This window comes from Acipenser ruthenus, chromosome 14 (genome assembly GCF_902713425.1).
Source record: "Acipenser ruthenus chromosome 14, fAciRut3.2 maternal haplotype, whole genome shotgun sequence".
In the NCBI taxonomy this organism is placed as follows: domain Eukaryota; kingdom Metazoa; phylum Chordata; class Actinopteri; order Acipenseriformes; family Acipenseridae; genus Acipenser; species Acipenser ruthenus.
In genome coordinates, this window is record NC_081202.1 from 14,171,702 (window position 1) to 14,187,141 (window position 15,440).

General features: G+C 35.7%; 1 protein-coding gene across 7 annotated transcripts in view; it reads left to right on the forward strand.

Annotated features, from left to right (window-relative positions):
* Window positions 1-5,834: 5,834 nt before the first annotated feature.
* Window positions 5,835-15,440, forward strand: part of LOC117419752 (SH3 and multiple ankyrin repeat domains protein 3-like) — a 276,153-nt gene continuing 266,547 nt past the window's right edge. For all 7 annotated transcript variants that reach the window (XR_009307250.1, XM_058985907.1, XM_058985911.1 and 4 more), the window contains exon 1: window positions 5,835-5,992. The gene's annotated coding sequence lies outside the window, so the exon portion shown is untranslated. The remainder of the gene's footprint in view (window positions 5,993-15,440) is intronic.

The following is a 15,440-nucleotide window of genomic DNA, read 5'->3' on the forward strand; positions in this document are numbered from 1 at the left end:
CCTTAAATGGTAAAATTAAGTTAAATTGATGACAAAAGTACAAACCTCTATGCTGGAAGATGCCATAGGTGGCACTAGACTGTAAGTCATTAACCCTTTGTTTAAAAGTCTGTCTGCTGTTCCACTATGTAAATCCTATTTTTAAAAGAACATGACTGATACATATGACTGTTACATACTGAGAGAGATGCTGCTTGAAGAATTGTAATTTGCATATTACAGAGGTGTGAAATTCTAATTTAAAAGTTTGAAATACAACCCCAGGGTTCTTTAACAAAACTGTAAGAAAACAAAGACTTATAATGAGTTGTTATTCATTGCTACCTGTGATGCTTGATGGACTAACACTATGGTGTGGCTTGTGCACAGTAACTGAGAGTACAGGTGTAACATTCCGGTTTCATTTTGTTTGCTCTGTACTCCTACATCGGATGGGGCTTAACAACACATGTGAGTTGCCCTTAAGAACAGCAATGGTCGTTAAATAAGTGGCTGTGGTCAGAATCCGATCATGTACATTTCCCCTTACAACAGCCGTTAACCCTTTATGAATAGAGCCCTACAAGTTGTAACAGTGTTTGCGTAGTTGCCTACTTTTCCAGGACCCTAAAGTACAAGCACAAGTTATTGAGAGTATCAGAATCTGATTGGACAAGTGTGCTATTTTACATTACTATATGAATCTAGTCATTGTATTTAAGGCAGGACTAATGTGGCCTAGGGAACACGGTTGAAAGCTAGCTCCAGAATCAAGCTGGGTATACAGTAGTCTTGGAATGAATACCATTACTATGACAGAGATAAACAAATTCTTCATTCCAGTTCTTAATTCTGGTTCAAATTCATTCACAGTTCTCCCACCCTAATTTTAAAGAATAGGGTGCAATGTATTTTTTGTTCAATAAAAACTGTGAATGTGCGTACTGTCATTTTGAGTAGGTTGCCTACATCTGAGGTCATTCAAAATCTCTTTGTCTACCAGGGTGTAATCATAATGCAGTCTCTGTGGGTTGTATTTTCTCTAGAAAAGTTGAATCACCACTACTGTATTGAACACATTATTGTGTTTTTTAAAGTGACGTATATTTCTCTGTGATGGTTCTGAATGTACAAGAAAATTGCACTTACATATTTTAACAATGTATCTGAAAAACAGTTGGAAATGTACTAACCCACGACACACCACTAAAAGAATACAGTTAATGTAGTTAACAAAGTAATTCCATGCATTCTAAACATTGTTTTACTTCCATCAGGTACATACTTTATGTCTCAAAAGCAAACATACTCTATTTTTTTTTTTTTTTAAATGATATCTGATACTACATTAGGTTAAAGAAAGTTTATATGCCTTATTCTCAGGAAATCTGTTACAATTCTTGGGTCATTTCACCTCAACAGTGTCTTCTGTATCACTGGCTGAAAGAATGTCAATAGGGGAAGCAGCTTGTTGGTTAATGACCTGAAAGAAGTTGTTGAATGGGGTGTACTTTGTAGCAGACTCTGTGAAATGTATGCAATAGAAAAGAACTGTGGGACTAGATAATTCATGATCAAAGTACTCCCAAAATGCATGTTTCTTGCTTGTACTTGCAAGCTATGTCTGGATTCACTGCTCTGCCTTATGGCATGGAGAAACACCATACCAGCTGTGCCATCCATGTACTCTAGATTTAATATCCAATCAAGTGTTCTTCTATATAAGTATCACAGTATTCACCTAATAATGAATTTCTCTGGTACAGCAAACTGTAAAAACTCTTAGGAGAGGTGTGACATAAACTAGATTTGACATACGGTTACATCTCATTGGTGTTCAAAGAAATTCGGATTTCAGCCAAAACTTGGTTGTGGTGAGGAATTTCGGTGAATAGCAGTAAAATAAGCTTTTTAACAGCAAATTTAGTGATGGTCCTTGGATATGATTGTAAGTTATACCTCGTTTCCATGGACAGCCAACTCGAATTGACTCGAGTGTGCTCGAATTGGCCTGAATTCTACCAGAACTTGAGTTGATGGACAACTCGAGCTGGTGAAAAAGGAGGTGTTTCCATGCTTTTCCAAGTCACCTGAGTTATCACGTGAGTTGGGCAGGAAATACTACTGATTTTCCTCAGAAATACTTGCGAGTTAAAGGTCAAGACGTGCATTCGCTGAAGATGGTATTACAGTCAAATTGTCAATGATTTAAAAGATAAATCCATCTAGATATTCTTTCGCGTTGGTTTCATGCAGTACATATACCTCTGGCAGACTGGTATGCAGAACAGGGAAAGAAGCGCTGGACAAGGGAAATAACGTGTCAGATGTCAAAGTGGATGGCAGTGATGAAGCCTATTTGCTTCAAAACATAAAAAGTAGACTGGACATTTCCAGCAAAGGATTAAAAAAATCTTTAATTGATCTGATGCGATCAGAAACCCAGAGGCACTGTAAACTGCGCCTGTTGCTGTAGTAGTGTTGTTCTTTTTTTATTAAACATTTTCATGTTCTTCTAAAGGTTTTACCTCCTATTGGATATTTATTAGCACTGTTACTGTTACTACATTAATTGTATGTTGTTTGATTAAATAACACTTATACAGTCAATTCTCGTTAATACGAAGTTCAAGGGACAAGCAAAAAATGAGTCTTAGTAATTCGTATTATCAGGAATCTAAAGCCAAATGCATCCTGTCAGTTTGTATTGAACTTACAGTAACCCTGAAATCAAATTTCAATTACAGTACAAGGAAAAGTACTATACATTTAAAGGTACTGTGCATTTTATTGAAAATGCGTTTGTAAGTGAATTTTTAAAAAGTATGCATTGCAAATGAACTGCACTTGAATCTGCATGTCCCATTCTGATCACAGGCATTTTTAAAACACAAAAGCAAGGTGTTCTCAGCATCAGGGTACTGAGCAAATCAGAAACATTGATGACTTGCATCCACGGTTTGCTGTCCATAAGCCTTTATTATTGTATCAGTTTTTTTTTTATAATGGTTGGCAAAGTGTTTGTGAGAATGTTGAAATCTGCAGCAATACCTTTCTTTTTCTTGTACAGTGGTGCAACACCTCCACTTTTGTCTGCAAGGATACAGCACTTTTTTTTGTGAGCACTATGGCAATTCGAAATGCATCAAAGGATCTGTAATCCCCAAACAGTACTAAAATATTGTACAGGGGTACTAATGTGGTTGCAAGTCAATATCCTTTACACTCAGAGGTTTGAACGAGGGCATTTAGTTTTATTCACATTTTTCTTCTCTGGTAGGGCTCCAAAATAATGCACACTTACAGGAAATCCATGTTAAGTGAATTCATATTTTAAGAAGGAATTTACAATATGCGACTGCTAAATTTTTCTGTGACCTTTTAGAAAATTCATACGATCAGGAAATTAGTCGTATCTGATTTTTGTTTTAATGAGAATAGACTGTATTATTAATGTATATATTCATTTAATTCCTGGTGCTGTTCATTAATAACTGTGAGCAACAAGTAACACATAATAACACACACATCCCTGCCACAGGCAACAGCGATAAATACAAAAACAGCTTTCAGTATACAGTAATGAACACGACATTCATTCATACCGGCATCTACATTACCAGCATATTTTCATCTCCTGGGAAATGTAGTCCAAGCTATGGAGAATTCATAATTAGCCACCACAGCTATCTCATCTTACTAGTTTTTCTGTTTAAAATAAAAATAACTAAAAACTCGTATTCGCTTTCTATTCGACAAAGTTTCAAATAAACGTAAAATAGTCTGCACTATAAATGTTTATCACGTTACCATTTACTTCCCATCTCAGCATCATTGTGTGCCATTTAAACATGTTTTAGTTATATATTTTTGTAACCCTGAAGTGCTTGTTCTTTTTAAAAGAGAACTGTTTTCAAATGATGGCGGGGTTAATAAGGTTAAGAGCAACACAGCAACTTATTAACAATCAGTAATCTGCAGAAGCCACATTTCCTGATAAACATCCTGAGACTTTTAGCTCAATCCAATGCCTCGCTCAGAGAGGAAGTATGACAAAGTCTAGAAAAAGTAGCCTACAGTATTTAGAAAACAGGCTCCATTGAACTAGTTTGACGTCTTGAAGCAGAAATTCAGATGTGATTCCTGTGATTACAAGCTTCTGTTCTCTACATTTAAAGTACTGGATCTGGAGTTCAGGAATTATGATGCAATGTACTTTATGACATTTACCAAAGAACCTTTGATACTCTTTTGAAAGGAATAAGACTGGCTGTAGGTACGACTGTCCAAGACTTTCTGACAAGAACGGTTTGTTTTATCACACCATGCCTTTGGATAGTTGTACTGTGCAGCGCAGTACAATTAAGAAATGTTTTTTTTTTTACATAACAAAATTCTGGTGTTGTAAGCAATCGAGGAGACCAACTTCATTTGCACAAAGAAGTCAGCTGTCACAATTCCATTCCCTCTTTACAATTGCATTTAACTTCATGCATATTATTAAATTATGACTTTAGATGGAAGTATGAGATATCTATATCTATATCCAGTTGTATCCTAAAGCACTGTTTTTACTTGTGATTTACAAAGTACAAAATGAACCCCTTTTACTCCTTGATGTATACTGAGAAATGGTTTAGACCATATTAATTTGAGTTTCATAACACAGTATTTAATGTATTTTTGTACAAGTTTTCTACAACAGCTGGCGTGGCTGCAAGGTAAACAAGTCTAATTTATGAGAAACGTTGTCAAACATGACTTAAAATGTCTGAAATAGAGCAACACTCCATCTGGTTATTTAAAATGAGTGAAAAATCTGTTGTAGCAGTTCCTGTAGAAATTCAATGGGAGGATTTACGCTCTTGTCGCTGATGTCTGTTTAATTGGTTTTAGTTTATGATTTTGTGGAAAAGGAAAAGACAACAAACCTCATACTTGTACTATGTGAATGAAAAGGGAAGTATTCACAATAGGTGGAATAGAAGTTCTGATCCTTTGTTTAGGCTGTGGAGCTGATGAAATGTGCTTAGGAGTGTATGCCCAGTTTGGTGGTGTGTTACACACAACATCAAACAATCACATCATATATTTGGCATGAAAACGCAGTAAATAGCATCCTGAATTGAATAGGCAACGGACTTTACCCCTATTGGCTTTACCCTTATCTTAGGGGCTCCTCCACATCACGCTTCAGACGCATTAGCAAAGTAGCGTGTGAACTGCTTGGTTTGGCTTGTCTCACACACCATCACCTTTTAGTATTGTTGGTATCAATTTAAATGCAGTTTCAGTTAACCATAAGGTACTGTATACTTCAACTCAAATACATTTACTTTGTTAGTAGGCTGGATTTTAAACCACCATCTTCTTGTACATTAAAAACAGGAACCGTAGAAATACTGAAAGAAACTAGTAGTTTTAGATTCTCAGCGATTCAGTGTTTTTTTTACTCTAATGGGGCAGATTTGTTTTTGTTTGACAAACAGAATGCAATGGATAATATTAGAAGATCAGTAAAATGTGAAATGTCCATAAGAAATAAAGCATCTGATTTTGTGAGATAAACACAGCCCTGTTTTTCTAAAAATCAACACCAATATGTTTCTTACCTAACAGATAGAAGCACAACATCACTTTTTTCATAACTTTCAGTTTCCTGGCACCTCCCAAACAGTGTGGTTATAAATAACTGAGTGTGTATCAGTCATGGAATAAACACACAGACATTAACCTTTTTTTTCCCAGCCCATAAAAGATTAGTAAAGTGTGTTCATGGTTTTTATTGGAGGATTGTTTAAGGCTGTGTGAGTACATTTCCTCTTGTAGTTTCCTCTCTTTTCCAGATCCCTAGTTATTAATATGCTGCTGGTGTTGTGTGGCTGTTCCAGGCAGGATCCACAGTTTCCTTGACCTTCTCAAGAGACGTTAGAGACTGAGCAACACATAAGAGAACAAATCAGTGAATGCGACAGGAACCACCAGTGCTGGGCATGTGTGTCCTGGACAATTGGTAAGTTAGTGAAAAATCTATTAATTTTATCTTATAAGCCATGCTTTCGAAATATTCACAACACTTTTTTCTGCCTCACACAGGTGATTTCAGATCTCTGAGAGATGTGTTGTTTGAACTGTTATATTGTAAGGTTGGTCTCGGTCAGATAAAACTTTGTCCAGAAGAACTGAGTATATAATGTTCTTTTACAGTTGGTTTAATAGAAGTTTAATTTAATAAAAGTTACCAGCTCTTCAGGTGAAACTTCTTATTTTGGCAAGAGTGTCTTTTGTCTTTCTGGGAGCGATTTTGGAAGGAAATTGTAGTAAAGGTACAGTAGCACAGACAGAGTAAAACATTGTTGTAAGGCAGTGGTAGTCCTCATAAGAAGGCCAGCAGGCCACATTCTCCCCTCTGCCTCAGAAACTCCTGGTAAACTACTCTTGCTAATATCTAGTTTGTAAATACCCTGGGGTTTGCCATAGCAGGAACCACTTTACCACGGCCTACAAATCTGAAGCATTTGTGACCGACATGACTGATGAAGGAGTGGTTCAAGTCAAGATTCAGTTACTTATGTAATAGGAAAGTATATATATATATATATATATATATATATATATATATATATATATATATATATATATATATATATATAAAAAAAACCAGTGTCTTATGGAATATAGATTATATCATCACATTGTGGCCCTAATGATTTTGTAGTTACTGATACATATATGGATGACATATAGTGTTGGTATGACGGGGTGCATAAAACCAAGACATTTTCTGCTTCGTGGAAGCTAAAAGTCACAAATGGAAGAAGAGCAAAGGTTGTGGCCAAATTTCACCACATTTTGGGAACCAAGTTTATTTTTTAAATAAACATAGACATTCAGACACATGAGGTGGTAAAGGGAATGGGTAGAACCATTGATAAGACCATTATTCTAACCAGGTGGCATTTTGCTCAAATCATAAAATGAAAGTAGATTTGTGAAAGCCAACATTCACACAACAGAATGTGGCAGTGAAATGGTTAACTTTACTGGCCAACAATAGTCATGGCAAATCAGAGAACACTGTGTACCTCTGCATCTAACCAACTATTAACTAAATAACTTAAACAGCACAGTTTCTTTAAGTAAGAAACTTAAAAAGTCAGACATCCTCAGTATGGCATGCATATTGGGTCTCAGGTCAAGGCTATTGTTCCCTTCAGAGAGATGCTTAATAAGGAGATTGCTGGTGGGACTAATTCTTTGACATACCAATCAGTCACTTATCAGGCATGGCTTGGATTTGTTTTTTCAGAAATTGAACAGTTTACTTTTCTAAAAAAAAGGGGTGAATGTTTTATAATATGAATCTATGATAGGGGATCATGAAACTGTAAATACTATATTTATTAAACAACAATGTATACCTAGTATGTTGTAATTGAAGTTTGAGTGTGTTTTGTACCTGAGCAACCCTTGGGAAATGTGTATATCAGCACAACTACACCACTTGTTTGTACAAATTCACTTCAAGACACATTAATGAGTCTTGATGAGTTTTGATGCAATGGCTGTGAATAGTTTGATATGACTGGCTTACTGCATCATTTATGATATTGTGTGGATTAGCTATTTTAAGATTAACACACACACTGACATGCCACACATTTCACCTCTTGTAAAAGGAATACCTACAATCTTAGGGTAGGCAACCTTGGCTGGCCTTTGTTCCAACCAGGTCCTTCTTAATAAATTGATATGTTAAAAAAGGAACTAGTGCCCCTTTCCTTGGTTAAGGAGTTTCCCTACTAATGGGAGAACATATACCTGTGAAACTATGGCATAACAGTTTTAGAAAAACTGTAACATATTCACTGGAAACAGCTCTCTTTACTAGGATGTTGTCCAGCATTCAGAAGTACCTTGAAAGAACTTTGCCTAACCAGTGTAAACAAATCATTCATCTTGTTAATTAGGTTCTACTGTAATGTTAAAGCAGTGGTCATTATAGGAAAATTGTAATGGAATAAGTCAAGCAATGGATAAGAAGATGTCTCCATGGGCTTGGCTTAATTTCAAATACTTTAAAGATCCTGAATGCATAACTTCCCCTTCCTGTAGGTTACATTGTTCTGATTTTTTCTTTTTACTGTGTTTGTCAGCCCTGCCCACAGAGGGTACCTATGGAAAGTTAGACTTTATTTCCTTGGGGGTCTTTGAAGCCTGCCCTTATATTGGCTAGTATGCAACCCTCACAGATCGCTGAAGTGATTTGATTGGTTTTACCCCATTGGTGTCAGACCATTTAATACAAAGGCTAATTACAAATCTCTCTATCTATCTGCTACATGTGCAAATAAATAGGCTAAAAATAGTAACAGCAGAAATGCAAGAACACTCATAACTTTTTTGTATCCATTTATCCTGGCACTGGAAAACACATTACACCAGAGCAGGATGTGATATCTTCAGCAGGATTTGGGTGTCTTAAAATCTGCACTCTAAAGGAATGTAAAGAAAGTCTGCTGAAACAACATGTGATTGCATTAAATTGAAGTATATGTATAACCTGGCTATAAATCACAGACCGTGTGCCAAGGTTGCAAAAAGGGAACTCAAGCTTATTTCATATTTTGGCAAAAACAAAATGAATATAATCTTTCAGAAATGTCATAAAATAAATCAATACCTTCTCTTTATTTACAGTGAACTAACTTAATTTTTTAATGTTTCTAGAATTAAATGATTATTCACATTGGTGAGGTTTATTTGGCTTGTGCAACTGTGCCTTTATTGAGATGGCAGGGTAGCTGTGGTAGCAGCTTGCAGTTTTGCATATTAATGAAGCTCCCTTGGTGTACCACATAAAGCAGTGACATTGGAGATTGCTTTATAGGAACTGATGTTAACATCTATATCTAAGCCTAATGGGACTTATTCACAGATGGGTGCTCTAAAAATTGTTCTAAAATCTTGAAAAATTAACTAAAAAAGTAAAATAACATGTTGTTTTCGGGTTTTACAGCAGCAGCTTTCAGTCAAAAAATATATATATATAGATAATTTCTTAATCGACTGTATATGAGCTTGCATACTGGACTCTGGGGTTTATTAAACATCTGTGGTAAATTGGATTATCCAAATTAACATTTCCCAAGGTGGAGATTCCCTTGAGAATCCTGCATGTGGTAATAATTGTTTGTGAATGTGATTAATGTTACCAATATGGATCTCCAATGTCACTTTTTGTTACTGTTGCAAATATTATAGTTTCATATTTTATATTAATTGTAAAGGCTGCCATAATCAAAGGTTATTGAAAATGACTTGTTGGATGAAGCTAAAATAAGTAGCAAGCAAATGGGTTTTTGGAACTAGTTACCTCAAACCCTTTTTTCCATTCAATATTGTTTCCAGCTATCAGCCAAAGCACATCAGAATTAGTAAGATTTGGGAATACTGAATTTAAATGCTTTGTCATTTCCTGTATTTTATAAGTGAGACCTTTAAAAGTGACACCAAAACCGTTCCGAAAATGAGTGAGTCTCACTCCAAATGAGTGAGATATGACATTTCTGCAATTGACTCTAAATTGTTATAGTAGTCTGGCAGGAGTTTGGAAGTAGCCAATTGGTTTAATCACATATACAAATGAATACTGTATAAAATCCAAACACTTGAAAAAAATACATTCAAGGTCTATGAAGCTAGCCTGTAATGTTTGACTGTAAATTAAGTTATTCAGTTAGCTCAAAGTATACACTACTATTGTTTCCTGGGCAGAACAAATAAACATGTATTTAACTTTCAATTTTGTTTGCAGGCATGCAGTATGGTTTACATTGATTGGTAATCAGTTTCACTCAGTCTGGCATTGTAGTTATAAAATGCAAATGTTGTTTGTGCAAAAAGAAATCTCAGTTGACAGGTACTTAACACAGAAATCAGCATCGCTGTTTTTCTTATGTGGGGTCAATAATTTAGAAAGAGTAACTACTAACCTGTTTTTAAAATGCGTGTCTGTAAAATGTTGTCTTATTTAGATGAAAAAAGGCCAAAAATAATAAAGCAATATGTTTCTCTACTGTAGTTGCTACATTTAGTTGTTATTTTTTGGCATCACTCCCCAATATTGTGCCTCAAACAACATTTCATCACAGTTGGACAAGCCGTTCTCTAGGTTGAAAAAGTGTGACATATAGAGAGACAGTGCGACAGATCATGATGCACTCAATCAGTTCTATAGGCTAAGCAAAACACTAAAGTGTGACATACATACAATACTCCACTATATCCCACAGGGAAGCAGTTGCCAATACACAGTTAGAAAGAAGATGCATGACTCTGAATGGCAGGGATGCAAGAATGGCGCCATTCATTTGTAAGAAAGATAGGAGGAAGAGGAGGAATTTCAGAGGAGAAAACCATATCAGTATGTAACATTCTGGTAGTGGAGTGATGAAAGTAAGAAAAGATTTTGTTTTTCATCTGATGAAATAACTTTAGTATGCAGGAGACCTGGTGAAATATACCGTGGAGAACAGTGTATTGTACCAACCTTTGTAAGAGACAACTTTATGAATTTAAGGAATGCCAGATATTTAATACCAGTACTGCAGTTTCTCTACATACTATAACTAAGGCCCTGTGAAAATCGCGGAGATTTTCCTTAAAATTCACGACATTGTCATGGGTAAAGTATCGTATTTTGCGGAATGTGCATGGAAATATAAAATAAATTATGTGTACAGATTATTATTTTTATTTTTATTAAACCGCAAATATACAGATACATGCACTGACTTCAAAATTAACATCAAAGTTATTCAAGCACTTTACAATAGCTTGTGAAACAGTGTTGTAATTAACAGCCTGTAGGTAAAGTGTATCTGCAAGGACAGCTTTCAGTTCTAGTAAGTCAGGTGCATGTTCACCATTTAGGTCTTACAAAAAAAAAAAAAGTGTAACCCATACTGATCTTGTGCATCAGTTGACTCGTCAGTGCAACCAGACTGGTTTACCAATTCCATAATCTCCTGCTTGTGATACTCAGCAACTTTAGGTAAGTATTCACGTCTCAGCTGGGCTGAGGGAGGAATTGCACCACCATTTATGTCTGAAGAATGTCTGTAACTTTTGGTTGTCCAATTTTTCAAAAGGGATATTTGCACAAACAGGTCAGGTCAAAAATTTAATAAGTAGACTTTTGGAATATGGAAGTCACCGTTTTTTGTTTCTTTGCAAGTAAAGCAGTCACAGTACTGCTCTGGATTTCTGCCTTTCTCTTTTCGGTGAATCTAAATGCCTGTCAACGGACGAGTTTCGGTAGTGATCTACAGTAACGTTGCAGGACATACAGAAAAAGAGCATACCTCCATCGCTGTGTAACTCCTGCTGGATACTGCTTTACGTGATCTGCTGTAGACACATTTTTAGCCTTTTTAGAGACATCCATTTTCTTATTTACAGTGTGTAGTATTTTAATTTCCTGCTTAGGTTGCCTAGTGACATGACATAATCACCACACAGCACTGCGTGCATGGCGAATATTACACACAGGCACATAGCAGAGCTGTACAGTTTCGTTAATGTGATTTTTTAAAAAAATTGTATGAAATACAAATAATTATGAAATTATTTTTATTTCTTAAAAATACTGTAAAAATCGCGATATTGGTCTAATTTCATGATTTCCACGCATCTGGTGAAATCGCGATTTTCACAGGGCTTAACTCCTTAAATGTTCTGAGTAATGCATACTTAACAGACTGGTACAATCTATACCCCCCCTCTCCGCACCCCCTTGCTAAATAAAGCATATTTATTTAACATGTGAAGACAATACAGACTGGTTCAGACTTTTACATTTCTTATTGTGCAGTCCGTTATAAGCATTCATAAATAAAGATCAACGTAAAGACGCATTAGAGCAGATCTATATGAATAGGCAAGTAGATAGATTAGATTTTTATCAGGAAATGAATTAGGAACATTGGATGTTTCTTACTTTGTGGTCCCTGCAGAGCCATGTAGTCATAGCAACCCAAAGAACTGCTGGTAAAGAGCTCATTTAAGAAGTAGTCCTCGTTTGTTGATGGGCTGAATAGATGTCCATAATGGGTAACCTTGTGAAGAGCTTGCTTTCCTATGTGGCAAGGCCTGGATTTGTTTTGCTATGCAAGCATACAGATTGTGTGGTGTTTTCAAGGGACACTGACAAAAGACCAAGATTCTGGATTCTGTGCATGACAGAAGAGTCACTTGAATAATGTTTTAGGTCTTTAATGCTTACAATGTACTCCTTATCACGTGTAGACGATGATTTATTTGATTTATATAAAGATATAAAATATGCATGTCAGCAGTGTTTGAACTTTTTGATATGTGATAAGGTAGTATATACTGTGATGCTTTTGTATCTCTTATTGCTAAGCAGGAGAGCAATTCTATTTTATACCCCCTTGGTAGAGTCTTTTTTTTTTTTAGCCAACGGTAGCATTTATTATTGTAGCTGCTGTATCTATGTGTAATGCATGTTATTATATTTACATTGGGAATAATTGAATTGCATTCCATTTTCTCAAAGCTGAAGCAGGTTAAAAGTTATTGGCATTGCATAAATTCTGCTTTAGGTTTTTAATGTCCTCAAGATTTCCTCAAAGTGTTGGTATATTCCTTTGGTTGTAAATTCATCCTTCATGAAGACATGCACAGTATTATGCAGCAGGGTTAATACTATAGTGTTATTTCAGAATGCACCAATGAATCATAAGTGTTGTACATGACTATTATCAGTGGAATAGTTCTTGTATATTTAATAGCTGCATTTTCTGCACACTAATTTTTACCTCATCAATTCCACTTTCAGGATGGTGGCAGCATATTGAGAAGCCCTGTCATTTTTTGCCTTTATGCATTTTCTTCATCCATCTTTTAGATGTCTGTCAATATGATTTTTTTTTTAATTGGCAAAAGACATGTCTTGAATAGCTGGCAGTTTAAGTGTTAAAACTGATGAGATGATCCATCTCACTGACAGCCTCTAGTGGGACTTTCAAAACACAGCTTCCTTCTTTGTAGTGTAGAGCTGATGTAGATCAAAGTGTCATCAAAGATTGCATCGTATATAACTGTGGTAACTGCCTTTCAGTAATACTTGAGCACTACTGGACTGTATTACATGGAGAAGGAATATGCCTTTATCCAGAGTCATGGTACCGAATAGTAAAAGTAAGATACAGTTGACTGTATTGATTTCATTGAATTAACCAGTTACTTATAGTACCAGGTTCTTGTATGAATGCTGCTCTGTGGTTTCCGCTGGAACAGATGATTCTATCAGTTAATTCATTTTGTGTAGGAGTTCTCTTAGTATTATAAGAGACGCCCACTCATGCAGTCTGGCTGCTCAAACTCTGCAAAATTATTTTAGTTATAATGATACACCCTACACATTAAAGTGTTGCAGAACACTCTGCAAAGTTTACAAGAAACTTATTACGGTACCTGTGTTGTCTGTATCTCATCATTATATTTTTAAAAACTTATTTTTTTTTTACTCTTAATCACACATCATGGGTCATAAATCAACTGGGCATTATACTGTGGTGGTATTAAAAGTTCTAACCTCCCAGCCCTGCCGTACCTAGCCAGCACACACTTTGTACAAACACTATAAAATTATAAAACCCACCAAACCATATTTATAAAGAAACAAAAACATATTATTACAGGGGCAGGCCTTACCCCTGCCACATTTATACACAACAATTTTCTATATAAAGTAGATCACACTACTTTAGGGGTCTCCAATCCTGTTCCTGGAGGGATGGTGTCCCTCCTGGTTTTTGTTCCAACTATACCCTAAATTAATTAATTGGACCAATTAAGCCTCTAATAAGCACTTAAGTAAATTAAGTAATTTAGGGTACAGTCGGAACAAAAACCAGGTGGGACACCGGCCCTCCAGGGCCAGGATTGGAGACGCCTGCACTACTTGATCATACATTACCTGTTGCAGTCCACCGACACCAACTGACATATTACCTGCCCAATAAATAAATCAGTGCCTCAGTGTGTGTGTTTTTTGTCAGGTATTTTTGTGTAGCTGAAGTTCAAATGATTAACTAGCAATAAATAACAATGGGGTGTATATTACATGCAATTTGAGGACTGTGAAAACTATTGATTGAATCGACCTGTGGTCTAGTCTCACAGTCCTTTTGGCAATCTTCAAAACGTACTGTATGTACACCCTAGTGTTCTTTATTGGTCAAGTACTACTAAACATAAGTCATACTATATAGAACACTTATTCTATCCATGTAACACTATATATATATATATATATATATATATATATATATATATATATATATTATATGATATCAGGGCTTCTCAAACTCGGTCCTGGGGACCTCCTGTGGCTGCTGATTTTCATTCCAACCGAGCTCTCAATTACTTAACTAGACCACTAATTGAACTAATAATTTGCTTAATTAGACCTTTTTACTTGTTTTCAGCTCTTGAACAGTTGCATATTTCAAGTTAGCAATAACATTTGATAAATGACTTGAACTCCAACTGTTTAAGAGCTGAAAACAAGTAAACATGTCTAATAAAGAAAATTATTAGCTCAATTAATGGTATAGTTAAGTAATTGAGAGTTCGGTTGGAATGAAAACCAGAAGACACAGGGGTTCTCCAGGACAGAGTTTGAGAATGCCTGAATTATATTGTTATGTTTTCTATGTTATTATTACACCAGAAAAATGTATTATTTTTGTTGTACATTGCATTTACAGACAGGAATCAATCTGACAAATCATACACTTTAAATACTTGAAATGTACTGACTTCCACATATGAATTCCACAGCGTCCCCACATGAAACATGGCTTGGACATGGAAATATACTTTTCAATTGCTTATGTTCCCTCTCACCCTCTCCGCTCATCCTCTACTGGCCCACTTGTTGTGCCTTCTCTTCACTCTCCTTCCTCCCCTCATCCCCCTGTGGTGGAACCAGCTACCGGTTATCCTCAGGACTGTTCAGTCTTTAACTGCTTTTCAACGTCTTCTCAAAACCCACTTATTCAATTTTTATTTGTAAATTCCTATTTATATACAGTGACTATAGAAAGTCTACACCCTCTTGAACTTTTTTCACATTTTGTTGTGTCAGTGCCTCAGAGTTTCACGCATTTAAATGAGGATTTTTTCCACTTATCTACACACCATACTCCACACTGTTAAGGGGAAAAAAGTTTTTTATTGAGAAAAAGATTATATATTAAAAATACAAAACTGAAAGACAATTGGATAAGTCTCCAACCCCCTGAGTTAATACTTGGTGGAAGCACCTTTGGTAGCAATTACAGCTGTGAGTCTGTTGGGATAGGTCTCTACCAACTTTGCACACCTAAATTTGGCAATATTTGACCATTCTTCTTTACAAAACTGTTAAA